At 42.0% G+C, this 10,772-nt stretch overlaps 1 pseudogene; it reads left to right on the top strand.

Annotated features, from left to right (window-relative positions):
• The first annotated feature begins 7,226 nt into the window (after positions 1-7,226).
• On the top strand, positions 7,227-9,289 carry LOC147885865 (glucan endo-1,3-beta-glucosidase pseudogene; annotated as a pseudogene).
• Positions 9,290-10,772: the final 1,483 nt, after the last annotated feature.

Genomic DNA, 10,772 nt, shown 5'->3' with positions numbered 1-10,772 from the left:
CTCTAGCCACAACTTCGATAGCTTGGGATATATTGCAACTATATATTTAATAGCTAATGGTGGCCATCTTCCCTCCACTTTTGCCCTTTTGAGTGTCTCGGCTTTTATTAGTGTCTTCCACAGCAATTGTGGGAGCTCCTCTTCATTGGGAAATGTAAGTGTGGTCTCCCCTATTCCCCCTTGTTTATATACTTTTCATGACACTCCCCCATTAGCTCGGGGCATGTTTTGTCTTGCTTCATTCTTTTTTACTAGCTCAAAGTCATTTGAACTTACTGATATGCTACATTCGGAGCCATAGTTTGAGCATGCAAATACATGATATACTCATAAGCTCATAATTTGGATACCCCCTGCCTACAAAACTGGTGCATGTAATTCAAATACACAAGCTTGGACAGATGCTTAGCCTTGCATTGTTGAATGATATGCTTATGTTGGAGACCCTTTAAGTGTGCTCTATTTCTACATTGTCATGCCTAGTTGTGTGCTAGAACTTCTATAATAGCCTTGTAGTAGTGTAGCTTTATACTTTATGTAGCATGGCTCTTATCATGATTACTAGAGACTGTTATGGCATGGAGTTACACTTAAGAAGATTTTGAGCTCCTGATTGTCCTGGGCATAAGGATATTTGAAGGCATAGTTGGAATAGTGTAAGTATATCTGACTGTCCAACATAGGCTAGTTGCAATGATTTACTGGCTATAACAACATCAACTTTTAGCTGTTTTGCGGAGGGTATAACTTTTTCTACAAATTTCTGATTGATTTGCATCCAAAATGGAAATTTTATCTTGCCCAAAGATTTGCAACATCTCAGTTCAAGTCACCATGCGATTCCTTACATATTGAAAGATATGCAGCTTGCAATATGGCTGTCCACAAGTTTCTATCACTACTTGAGAAGGGAGTCCTTTGTAAATCTGACTACCATTTGCTTATTTTTGTGTCTTTCTATACTCTTCCTAATAATTTGGGTTCTGATCATCTTGGCACCAGGGTATTTGAAGGTAGAATTAGAATAGTGCAAGTATATGTGGCTGAAATAGTGCAAGTATATCTGGTTGTCCAACATAGGATTGGCAATTGCTAAGAGCCTTAAAGGCCAAAAGATTATAGGTAGCGGCCATAACCATTCAAATATAAAAGTTAACAACAGTGCATATTGAGAGCCTCAAATTGAACAAAAAGAGATTACATAAATGCCTTAGAGACCAAAACATTACATCTAGTGAGCCAAAAGATCGTTGAGAGCCTTAGAGGCCAAAAGATTACATCCAACCATTGCTGAGAGCCTCGTCTAAGCAAGAGGAAATTTATACAACTCAGTTTTTTGCTAGTCTTTGTCGCATTAAAATTTTTTAGGGAGCCAAAGGAGGATATGATGGAGAGGCCGAAGACCCCATTCACATTGCTAGGACTTAGATTACAGTTGCCCCAACAAGTCGAGAGTACTCTGCTTTGAAAATACTAAGGCCTTTGTTGACATCTAGGGGGAACCCATACAACACAACCCTAAAGAGGCCCTCTGTGTGCATGTCATCTAAGGTGGTGACATGCAGATGTGTGGGGAATCAACTGTGGTAACAAATGGTCTCCACTAGTGATAGCATTTCTACTCCAGGTGAATGCAACACAATCACCTTATCTGAGAAGTAAGATAACATTGGGATCATAGAGCATTGGGGGGGGGGGGTGGTAGTAGGCATGTTGAAGATGAGTGGGTGAGCAACACATGAGCAGGTGAGTATATGAGTGATGAGAGTTAGAGGAGAGAGCATGGAGCGAAGAAGAGTAGGGGTAGAAAAGAGCTAGAGGAGGGGTGTGGAGCAAAGTAGCAGAGCATGGGCTGATCAGAGCAACGTAGTAAAATGCCAAATGCCACAGATCTTATATACATTACAACATTCGAGCCACCGTTGTGGCTGGAGCTCGGGGTTCCATCCATATTAATTGCATGACACTCTAGTGAAATCTTAGGTGCCACCCCAAACGGGCTGGTAATCATGAAGAAGATGCCATGTGGTTGGTAATTAACTGCCAGCCTGGTGGAATCTTAGCCATGACAAACGTGGTTGATGAGAGCCACCACCACCGAGCAGTAATTCCCACAAAGGTATATCATGAAGCTCTAATCACTCATTACCATGCACTCTAGTTCTCTACTGAGCATGCAAGGCCGGTGACTGATAATTTTTATTACACTCATAGTGATCATGCATTCTTAAGCTCGATGGTGGGTGAGCGGTGGCTGGTAATTTTAACTGCCAGCCCAGTGGAATCATAGCCATGATAACTCTTGCCCTTCTTTCGTTGTGGCACAGGTTGCATCTAGAACCTAATAGCTCTTACTAGATGAGAGTACACACATGTTTGTGGACTCTTATGTAGTAGTTCATAATTGTGGCCTCTCTTGGATGTTTTTTTGTACCAAAAAGCTCTGACTACTACATCCCACTTCTCATAACTTGTTCCCCAATTATCCTTTTAAATGTTTCCTCAACCTTGTACTTAGGTTTTGTTCACTGCAATAGAAAGTATGGGTCATCTTCCTCGTTCTCCATAGAATCTATGACAACTGCAAAGTTATCCCTTCTTCCAGACAATCAATGAGTTCATCAAAACTCTCCCCAAACTGTCATGCATCGTTTGTCTCTCCATTGTCTGTCACTCCATCTAAACATAGAGGCAAAACTTGAACTCGCTCCCATGTCTTCACAATTCAATGTTCTCACAATCATCATGATCCCCTATGATGCACACAATGCACAAACAAGAAAGTTTTCTTGTTTTAATCAATTGGTTGTTTGAAAAGCCCCATATGCTATGCAGACCATGAACTCATTTGATTTTCTCGCAATTGTGCTGGCTTCTCCTTTGCACTTCATCCAATTTCACTTCATGGAACACTCTACATACTATAGTATTTTTAAGGCTTTGTTTACTGTATGTTGAATGCATGCCTGTGGAGAGGTTGGATGTAAGCCATGTTACAACATCATGGGCATCATTGAGTTTTTCTTGAGGGCATGCTAATTGGTGTTTAAACATGGCTTGCTTAATAACAGCGCTGCATCCATCATGTTCACCCTTGCCATGGCTAGACCCAAAGAAATTCCACATCATGTCTAGACCGCGGTCAAGGATTTGAACCTTGAGATGAAGTAGAATCCACGGGCTAATTTAAATTGAGAGGTAGAACCATCTGACCACACCCAATGTTGTTTTATATTTTTTGCATGGGGATTTTCCTTTTTCAACCATTCCCAATGTAGTAGAAAAGCATGTTGCACAAATAGGGTGTCCTATTCCCTATCATCTGAAATGTAGAAATGGTACATGCATTGCACTGACTTGGACTCCTATGAGTCAGAAACCAGATTGGCATCAGGCATGAAAGAATCAAGTGCCAAATTATTGTACCTAATATGCATAACAATTGTTATTTGCTTGTTGTACCAGTGAGCACTTTGTATCTCATGTTCTTGAAAAGAATAATTTTTTGCAAAGTCTATGACAGATACAATAAGTGTCACTGGGAAAATTGGCAAGGCATGTCTAGAACTGGTTATCCTATCAGTTGGTCATGAAATTGTGAAGCACATATTTTGGGATGGATTGAACTATGTTATGTACAAGCTCCCTTGGTTGCATGCTCTTATATGCAAGGATTTAAAAAGTATATTTAAAAAAATAAAAATACGTACTTTTCGACTAAAGATCACATCCTAACATCCTAAATGCAAAAAAATGCGGTTCTTTACACCGGATGTCGACCGAAAGACCACCGTGCGGTATATGCTCTTACCGCATGGTGCCATTATGCAAACACCGCATGGTATCTAGCCATACCAAGTGGTATCAGTTGCCCCACATGGTCCGTGGTCTATACCAGCGGTAATTATTAGGGCACGCACTAATAAACACCGCTGATAACCTTCTTGTACCATGTGGTTCGTGTCCAATCGGCATGTGTGATAGGCTGGATTGTTCGATTAGGTAGGATATGAAATCCTATACATTGAGATATTGCATGGTACAGGAAGGGTATTGGTAGTCTTTATGAGACAAATCCTATAAAAGGACCCCGCCCCTGCCACTACCACCCTGCAAACCTATCGCTTTCCCACTGCAACTCCTACTTTTTGCTTTGGTGAGCTCCTAGAGCTTTTAGAGTCTGTCAGTTGGGCCAGGTGATGACCCGCCTCGGTCGGTCGGATTCACCTCACCTAGCTGACTATTTGTAGGCTATTTGAGAGAGGGAAAGAGAGGGATTGAAAGAGAGAGAGAGGAAAGAGAGGGAGGGAGAGTAAAAGAGAGGGAGAGTAAAAGGGAGAGAGGAAAATAGAGAGAGGGAGATTAAAAGAGAGAGAGGGAGAGTAAAAGAGAGAGAGGGAGAGATGTTTATTTATGTCTCATTCATAGGCTAGGAGATGATTCGCTTCGGCCGATCGTACTCTCCTCGCCTCGACTGATGTGTATAATAATAGTAAAGATCAAAGCTTGGTGATGGCTCACATCTGGCAGCCAATTTCCCCCTGCTTCGATCTTCTTATATATCATATTATTTATGTACATAGGTGTCAGTAGAGCTGAGTTTTATCCAGATCAACCGCTTTAGCTAGTCGACCAGTTCCTCTCGATAAAACTCTTCCCAACCGGACGTGTGATTGGCAAAGCTGATCTAGATCACCTTGGTTATGTGATGCTGTTATATGTTTTCTGTTCTACATCCACTAGTTGATAGATTAACACTCGATAGTGACTTTATGGTGAGTGCCTAGCATACTAGCTCGTCACAATAGGATAGTAGGCATAGTAGCAGGGAGAGCTCTAGGGGATGCATGGCACAGTGATTTAGGGGGGATAATGGTTGGGGTAGGGAGGATTCAGATGATGCAGACGTGCCAGAGGGTGATGGTACGATCTTCTATGACATCACTCAGAGAGGAGGCATCTTGATGGATGCATGGGCAAAGAATATCATGGCCTTCATGCGCTCTATAGTTGCTAACAACTACAGAGATTGCTTTATTCCATATAAAGAGCATCCAAAAAGGTTGGCTGATGAGACCATCAATGTTGTACACTCTAGGTATCCCAATCCCCTCAATGTTGAGTTCACAGAGAAATGGGCAAAGTCAAAGATTATTGTTATACTTGCCAATAAAAGATCTTTGCTTAAGAGGCAGGCACTAGTAGAGATTGCCAAGAGAGAGGGAGGTCAACCACCAAGGGGCCAGCCCCACATAGCTCATAAGCGTGAGTGGAAGAAAGCAATGAAGGCCGCAAAGGTGAACCCCAATCTACAGCACGTGGAGGCACGGAGAATCCAAATGGAGCAATATGGAAACGTGCATTTTGGAACAAGGAGTGTTGACTAATGGGAGGCCTAATTTGTAAGTATCGATCTGAAATTATATCGTGTTTATATGGTTTATTAGGAGGTTGTTTCTTTGGACTAACCCCTTTGCAAATTGTGTCATCTTGTAGCTTGATATCATGGGTAGGTACCCTACTCCTGTCGAGATAACCTACCATCGTGGACATTGTAGAGGACATACATGGAGGCACTTCTATGATATTAATGATGAGCAATATATCTGGGCTACTAGAGCACCCCCCCAGGTATTTAAAAGTACTTAAATAATGTCAATATTGTAAATAAAGATTTGATTTTTCATACATTGATACATGTTGTCCCTCGTTTACATGCCCCTGGGGATATTTAGGAGGAAGCAGGTGAGGATACTGAGGAGGAAGAAGGCGATGAAGAAGGGAGCAAGGATGCGGATAACTTAGATTAGATGTATTTACAGCTAACCATGCTAATTAAAATGTGGTTGGCTGTAAGAATTGAATTGCACACTGTGGAAATGGGATTCATGCAACCACACAACATATATAGCAATCTATTTAACCACACAAAATTTTGCTTTTTAAAATTTTTTTTTGCAAAGCGTCTATAAGCACATCTTTCTATTTTTTTAAATTTCTACAGAGCATCTAATAGCACATCTATAGGTGCATCTATATGCACGTCTGTCTGTTATATAGATGCGGGTCTGTAGATTCGCTAATAGACACGCAAATAAATGTGCCCATAAGTTTTTTTAAAGTTAAGGAAACATGTTTGTGCACGCATGTTTATGGATGCATTGTGTTGTTGTGGTTCCTAATATTGACCTCCATAATATTTCCCTATTGGGCAATCGATTTCGAGAATGTTTCTTTGTAATGCACCTTGGGTGGAATGTTGTAAGCTCGTTGTAAGTGGTTCCTACAGAATGCCAAAGGCAAAGGGTTGGAGCTTGGAAAGAAATGTTGTGGTATGAGTGGTTCTGCTCTTGGTATCCAACTAAAATTGTCGGTTATGATCTGTGTGCTGGACTTTGGATGCCTGGAAAGCTTGTAGCCATTTGATGAGGTGGAAGGGTTGTATAGGACTACGGGGGGATGCTTAGCCTTGGGGAGAACATTAGGTGGAGATGGGCAATTATTATGCAGGGAAAAGCCATTGCTTGTCTTGAACTCTCTGCAGCATGGTCCCTCTATAGGAAAGGAATTTGGTCATGGGTACACTTGTGGGATGCAAGGGGAGCTTGTTAGAAATCATTGTTTACATTAAGAGATCAACTCATGCTCTCTAATAGGGGAATCAGATCTTCTCTTTGAGATTCTGAACAATATCCCGGTGGCCAACTAATTGTATCTTCTCTGGAGAGCCAACTAACTGTATCTTCTTTGAAGATTGGAAAGTCAACCAATGGGTCTTGGGCTCAGTGGGGTTGAGGAATATAACATCTAGAGCTGTATATAGGAGTCTGATAGCAGAATTGTCCTAATTCTTGCTCTCAACAGTAAATGGAAGCTTAGGAGGTCAAGCAAATGGTGGAAGTAGATTTCTAATCTTGAAGGTAGTTCACAAATGGTTACCATTGAGAACAAGAATGCACAAGTGGTCCTCTGTGAATCCGTATTGCCCACTGTGTGGTCAATGGATGGAAGATATGATGCATTTATTCTAGGAGTGCCAATTGTCAAGGAGAGTATGGAATCACACTACAATAGCAATAAAAAAGGTGGGTTTGATGGGTAGGTTTGCCCTTAGTTCAAATTGGAGGCTAGTAGTGCTCGGAGACATGGAGGGCCTACTCTCTACATTAGCTGTTTGTTGGTTGTATATTTGGGATGCTATCTTCATGGAATTTGGAGCCTCAAGAATGAAGCGTGGCATGGCCCTGGCTTTCCGAGAGAGTGTGCTCTTAGGGATAGTTAAGGTAGGTTTTGCTAACATGAGGAATATTGGTTGAGAAGAAGGATCCATTGGTGGGGATGTGTCTCTTTGAACTGCTTAGTGCCTTATAGTTTTCAGTGTTGAGGTTTGGGCATAAGTACTGAAGGCCACGGGTTGTTTGCCTTGTATAGTTGGCCACAGTTTTGTATCTTCTCTTTCGTTTTAGCTTGATAAAAGCCAACATCTTTCCCAAAAAAAGGAGATAGAATGTGGGAACACTAAAAATTAAACATTCAAAATTGAAATATCGAAAAATTCAAAACTGAGATATCTTGAGCTAGGAAACATTCAAAATTCACATATATTGAGCTAGGAAACATTCAAAAAGCTCAGTTCTCTCCTTAGATGTTATATACCATAGGGGTTAGGGTATAATAGACAGCATGCTTTTCATCTTGTACTGAGCTTTGGCTTGTCTGTTTTTCACCAGCGTCTCCAACGACTCGTTCCTAGAATGACAAGCTGACAGACTGACTACTCCAGCTTTGCCATGATCCCGCCTCCTCTGCGATTCTTCTTTCAGATCCATCGTCTCCCACAATTCTCCGTAAACTGTGTTGACAATCGCCCATGTTTTCACGCCGTGAAACGGCAAGAAGTCACGCGTAACGCTGTCTCTCATTCGGGAACAATGAACGATCTAACGATCGCCGCGCTCTGCTCGCTGTATCCGAAGCTGTTACGTTCAGATAATCTGGTAGGCGTCGCTTCTAATTCTGTACTCTCCTATATTTCCGCCTTTTCTTCGTCCATACGCTCGAGCTATTTATATGGAGATTCGCTGTGGTCCTATATAAACGTGGCGAGCGGTAGTAAGGAGAAAACAGGTAAGCGTTGTAGAGAGCATCTTTAGAATGAAGCTCAACATTGTACCCCCGATACTTTTTCTCTCTATTGCATCGCTGCTCCTTCCATCAACCACAGGTGACATCTTCCACCCATTTTCCCTTCTCCTCTTTCTCCAGTTGTCTCACAATTTAAATTGCATGCTATAAGTTTCTGTTGACCAAACCCAATCAAATATGTAATCATTTTGCAGGTTCTAGAACAGGAGTGGCTTATGGTCGGGTTGGGGACAACCTTCCCTCGCCTGCCCAAGTCGTGAGCCTTCTGCAAGCTAACGGTATTGGGAAGGCAATGATTTATGACACCGATGCAGAAGTGCTTAGCAATTTCGTGGGTTCAGGCATCAACTTAACCGTGCAAGCAACCAATAACGAGCTACAAGGCCTTGCCTCAAGCCAGGCAGCAGCCAATGAGTGGGTGCAAACCAAAATTGTACCATATGCGTCAATTATCAGTTTTATTGCAGTTGGCAATGAGGTGCTCACATCCGATCCGCAGAATGCTCAGTTCCTATTTCAGGCTATGAGCAACGTCTATGCAGCTCTTGATACAGCAAATCTGCAGGGAAGCATCAAGGTATCCACCACCCACGCTGCCAGTGTTCTCGATGCGAATTCATTTCCTCCTTCCAATGGTCAGTTTCAAGTCTCGATCGCTGGGCAAATGAACTCCATCTTGCAGTTCCTTTCGGGCACTGGAGCACCTTTCATGGCGAATGTATACCCTTTCTTTGCGTACATGGACGCAAACGGTGCGATAGACCTTGGCTACGCACTTTTTGAGTCCGGTACGGGAGTAGACGACAATGGTCTGCATTACAGCAATTTATTCGACGCACAGATGGATACTTTCATAGCGGCAATGGAAGCGATTGGCTATGCAAACATACCGGTGGTGGTGACAGAAACCGGGTGGCCATCCAGAGGAGACCCATCTGCAACAATTGAGAATGCACGAGCATACAATAGCAATCTGATAGCTCACGTATCAAGTGGCACTGGCACTCCAAGGAAGCCCGATGTGGCAGTAGAAACTTATATCTTTGCTTTATTCAACGAGAACCAAAAACCGGGACCTGAGTATGAGCGCAACTTTGGCCTCTTCAATCCAGACGAAAGCAAGGTTTATGACATACAACTTTGAATGTAGTGGGATGTTCAAGCTTTGTTGTGTTTGGGACTATGCCCACCCCTTTTCTTCGTGTCTAAGTTTGGTGAAGGTGAGTTTAAATGCCTCACTCACCAAGCCAAAAAAAGGAAAAAATTTTAATGTAGCAACCTCTCAATATGAGCAACTTTCAATGTAGCAACCTTGCAATATGAGTACTTTCATTCTACCAACCTTGCAATCTCATTAACTTTGAATATAGCAACCTTTTAGTATCCATTATATGGGCACTCCCATATCCTCTTCCCAAAGCATGCCACAAATTACATCAAATTATCATGTATAAAAACCATAGAAAGACTTCCTTTTTAATGAGTAATCTTGATAAATTACACTAGTGCAATTGTCATGATCTAGCTCCACCCTTTAGTGTACTTTTTACCACTTGAGCATGAACTATGCCATGCAGTATATCCCCTTCCACACTTGAGCATGAACTCGGCCCTTTAAAGTAGGTTTTTAAAGCTATTTTGACAGCAGCACTTTTTAAGCCATTTTAATAGAAGTCATAGATCTTTTGTGTGCATGCATGGGTGTGCACACACATGCACATGCACATGCTTATGTCAATGTGAATCACAAATCCCAGTGGATCTCAAGTCATGCCTCAACCCTGAGTTCTTCAAAATATGTGTGTCTGCACGTTAATTATGAATTGCACCACCTACATATAAACCTTTGGGTGGGGCCACAAATTACGTATGTGCCATGGGATACTAGAAAGGTGTTCTTTACCTTATGAGAGAAAGCCTCACCACTTGGCTCTTTAGCATAGGCTGATAGGTGAACCTATGCATTTCCATATCAAGGCCTAGGACATAAAGAAACACAAAATATATTTGCTTGCATGCCAAGTATGACATCCCACCCCTTGCTCTTTCATGGAAATCTAGACATGTGCAACATGGTGTCTCTTTTATTGCCACTTCATATTATGAGCCAGCAACTCAGTTTGCTACCCTTGCTTTCTATCATAAAAACTTGATGTTTAGCCAACTTTACAACCCTTTATAGTATGACAAGTGCATCAAGGTTCATTGCAAGCTGAATTTATTTCCAAGCTGCCTTTGACACTTTTGACCTATAGTATGCGTGGGGTGGGAGAACGCCAACATCTTCTTGGCCCATGTTGCTATTTGCACCTACCCATGCAACCCTTTGATCATTTCTTTCAAACCCAATGGTCTCCCAATCTCAAAGCCCACTAGTATAAGATAGTCACCTCTTCTTATGTAAGGGATGTCCCTTCCTACACAAGCCACACATTCGGGATGGTATCTAGTATAGGACTGATGATGGAGTCAACATTCCATGCATGTTGTGCATGTGATATTACAAAACCATACCATTTGAGATATTGGGTGACTATATGGATCATTGTTTGCTTGGGACTAGCCATTTTTGGTGAGGTTCCGGGACTTTTCTGTGTATAGGTATCTTGCATGACCCATAGCTTATG

Source organism: Dipteris shenzhenensis, chromosome 25 (assembly GCF_047967505.1).
Source record: "Dipteris shenzhenensis isolate YYH24624 ecotype China chromosome 25, Dip_SZ_1.0, whole genome shotgun sequence".
Lineage (NCBI taxonomy): Eukaryota > Viridiplantae > Streptophyta > Polypodiopsida > Gleicheniales > Dipteridaceae > Dipteris > Dipteris shenzhenensis.
The sequence above is the reverse complement of the archived record's forward strand: the minus strand, read 5'-3'. Positions and strand labels throughout refer to the sequence as shown.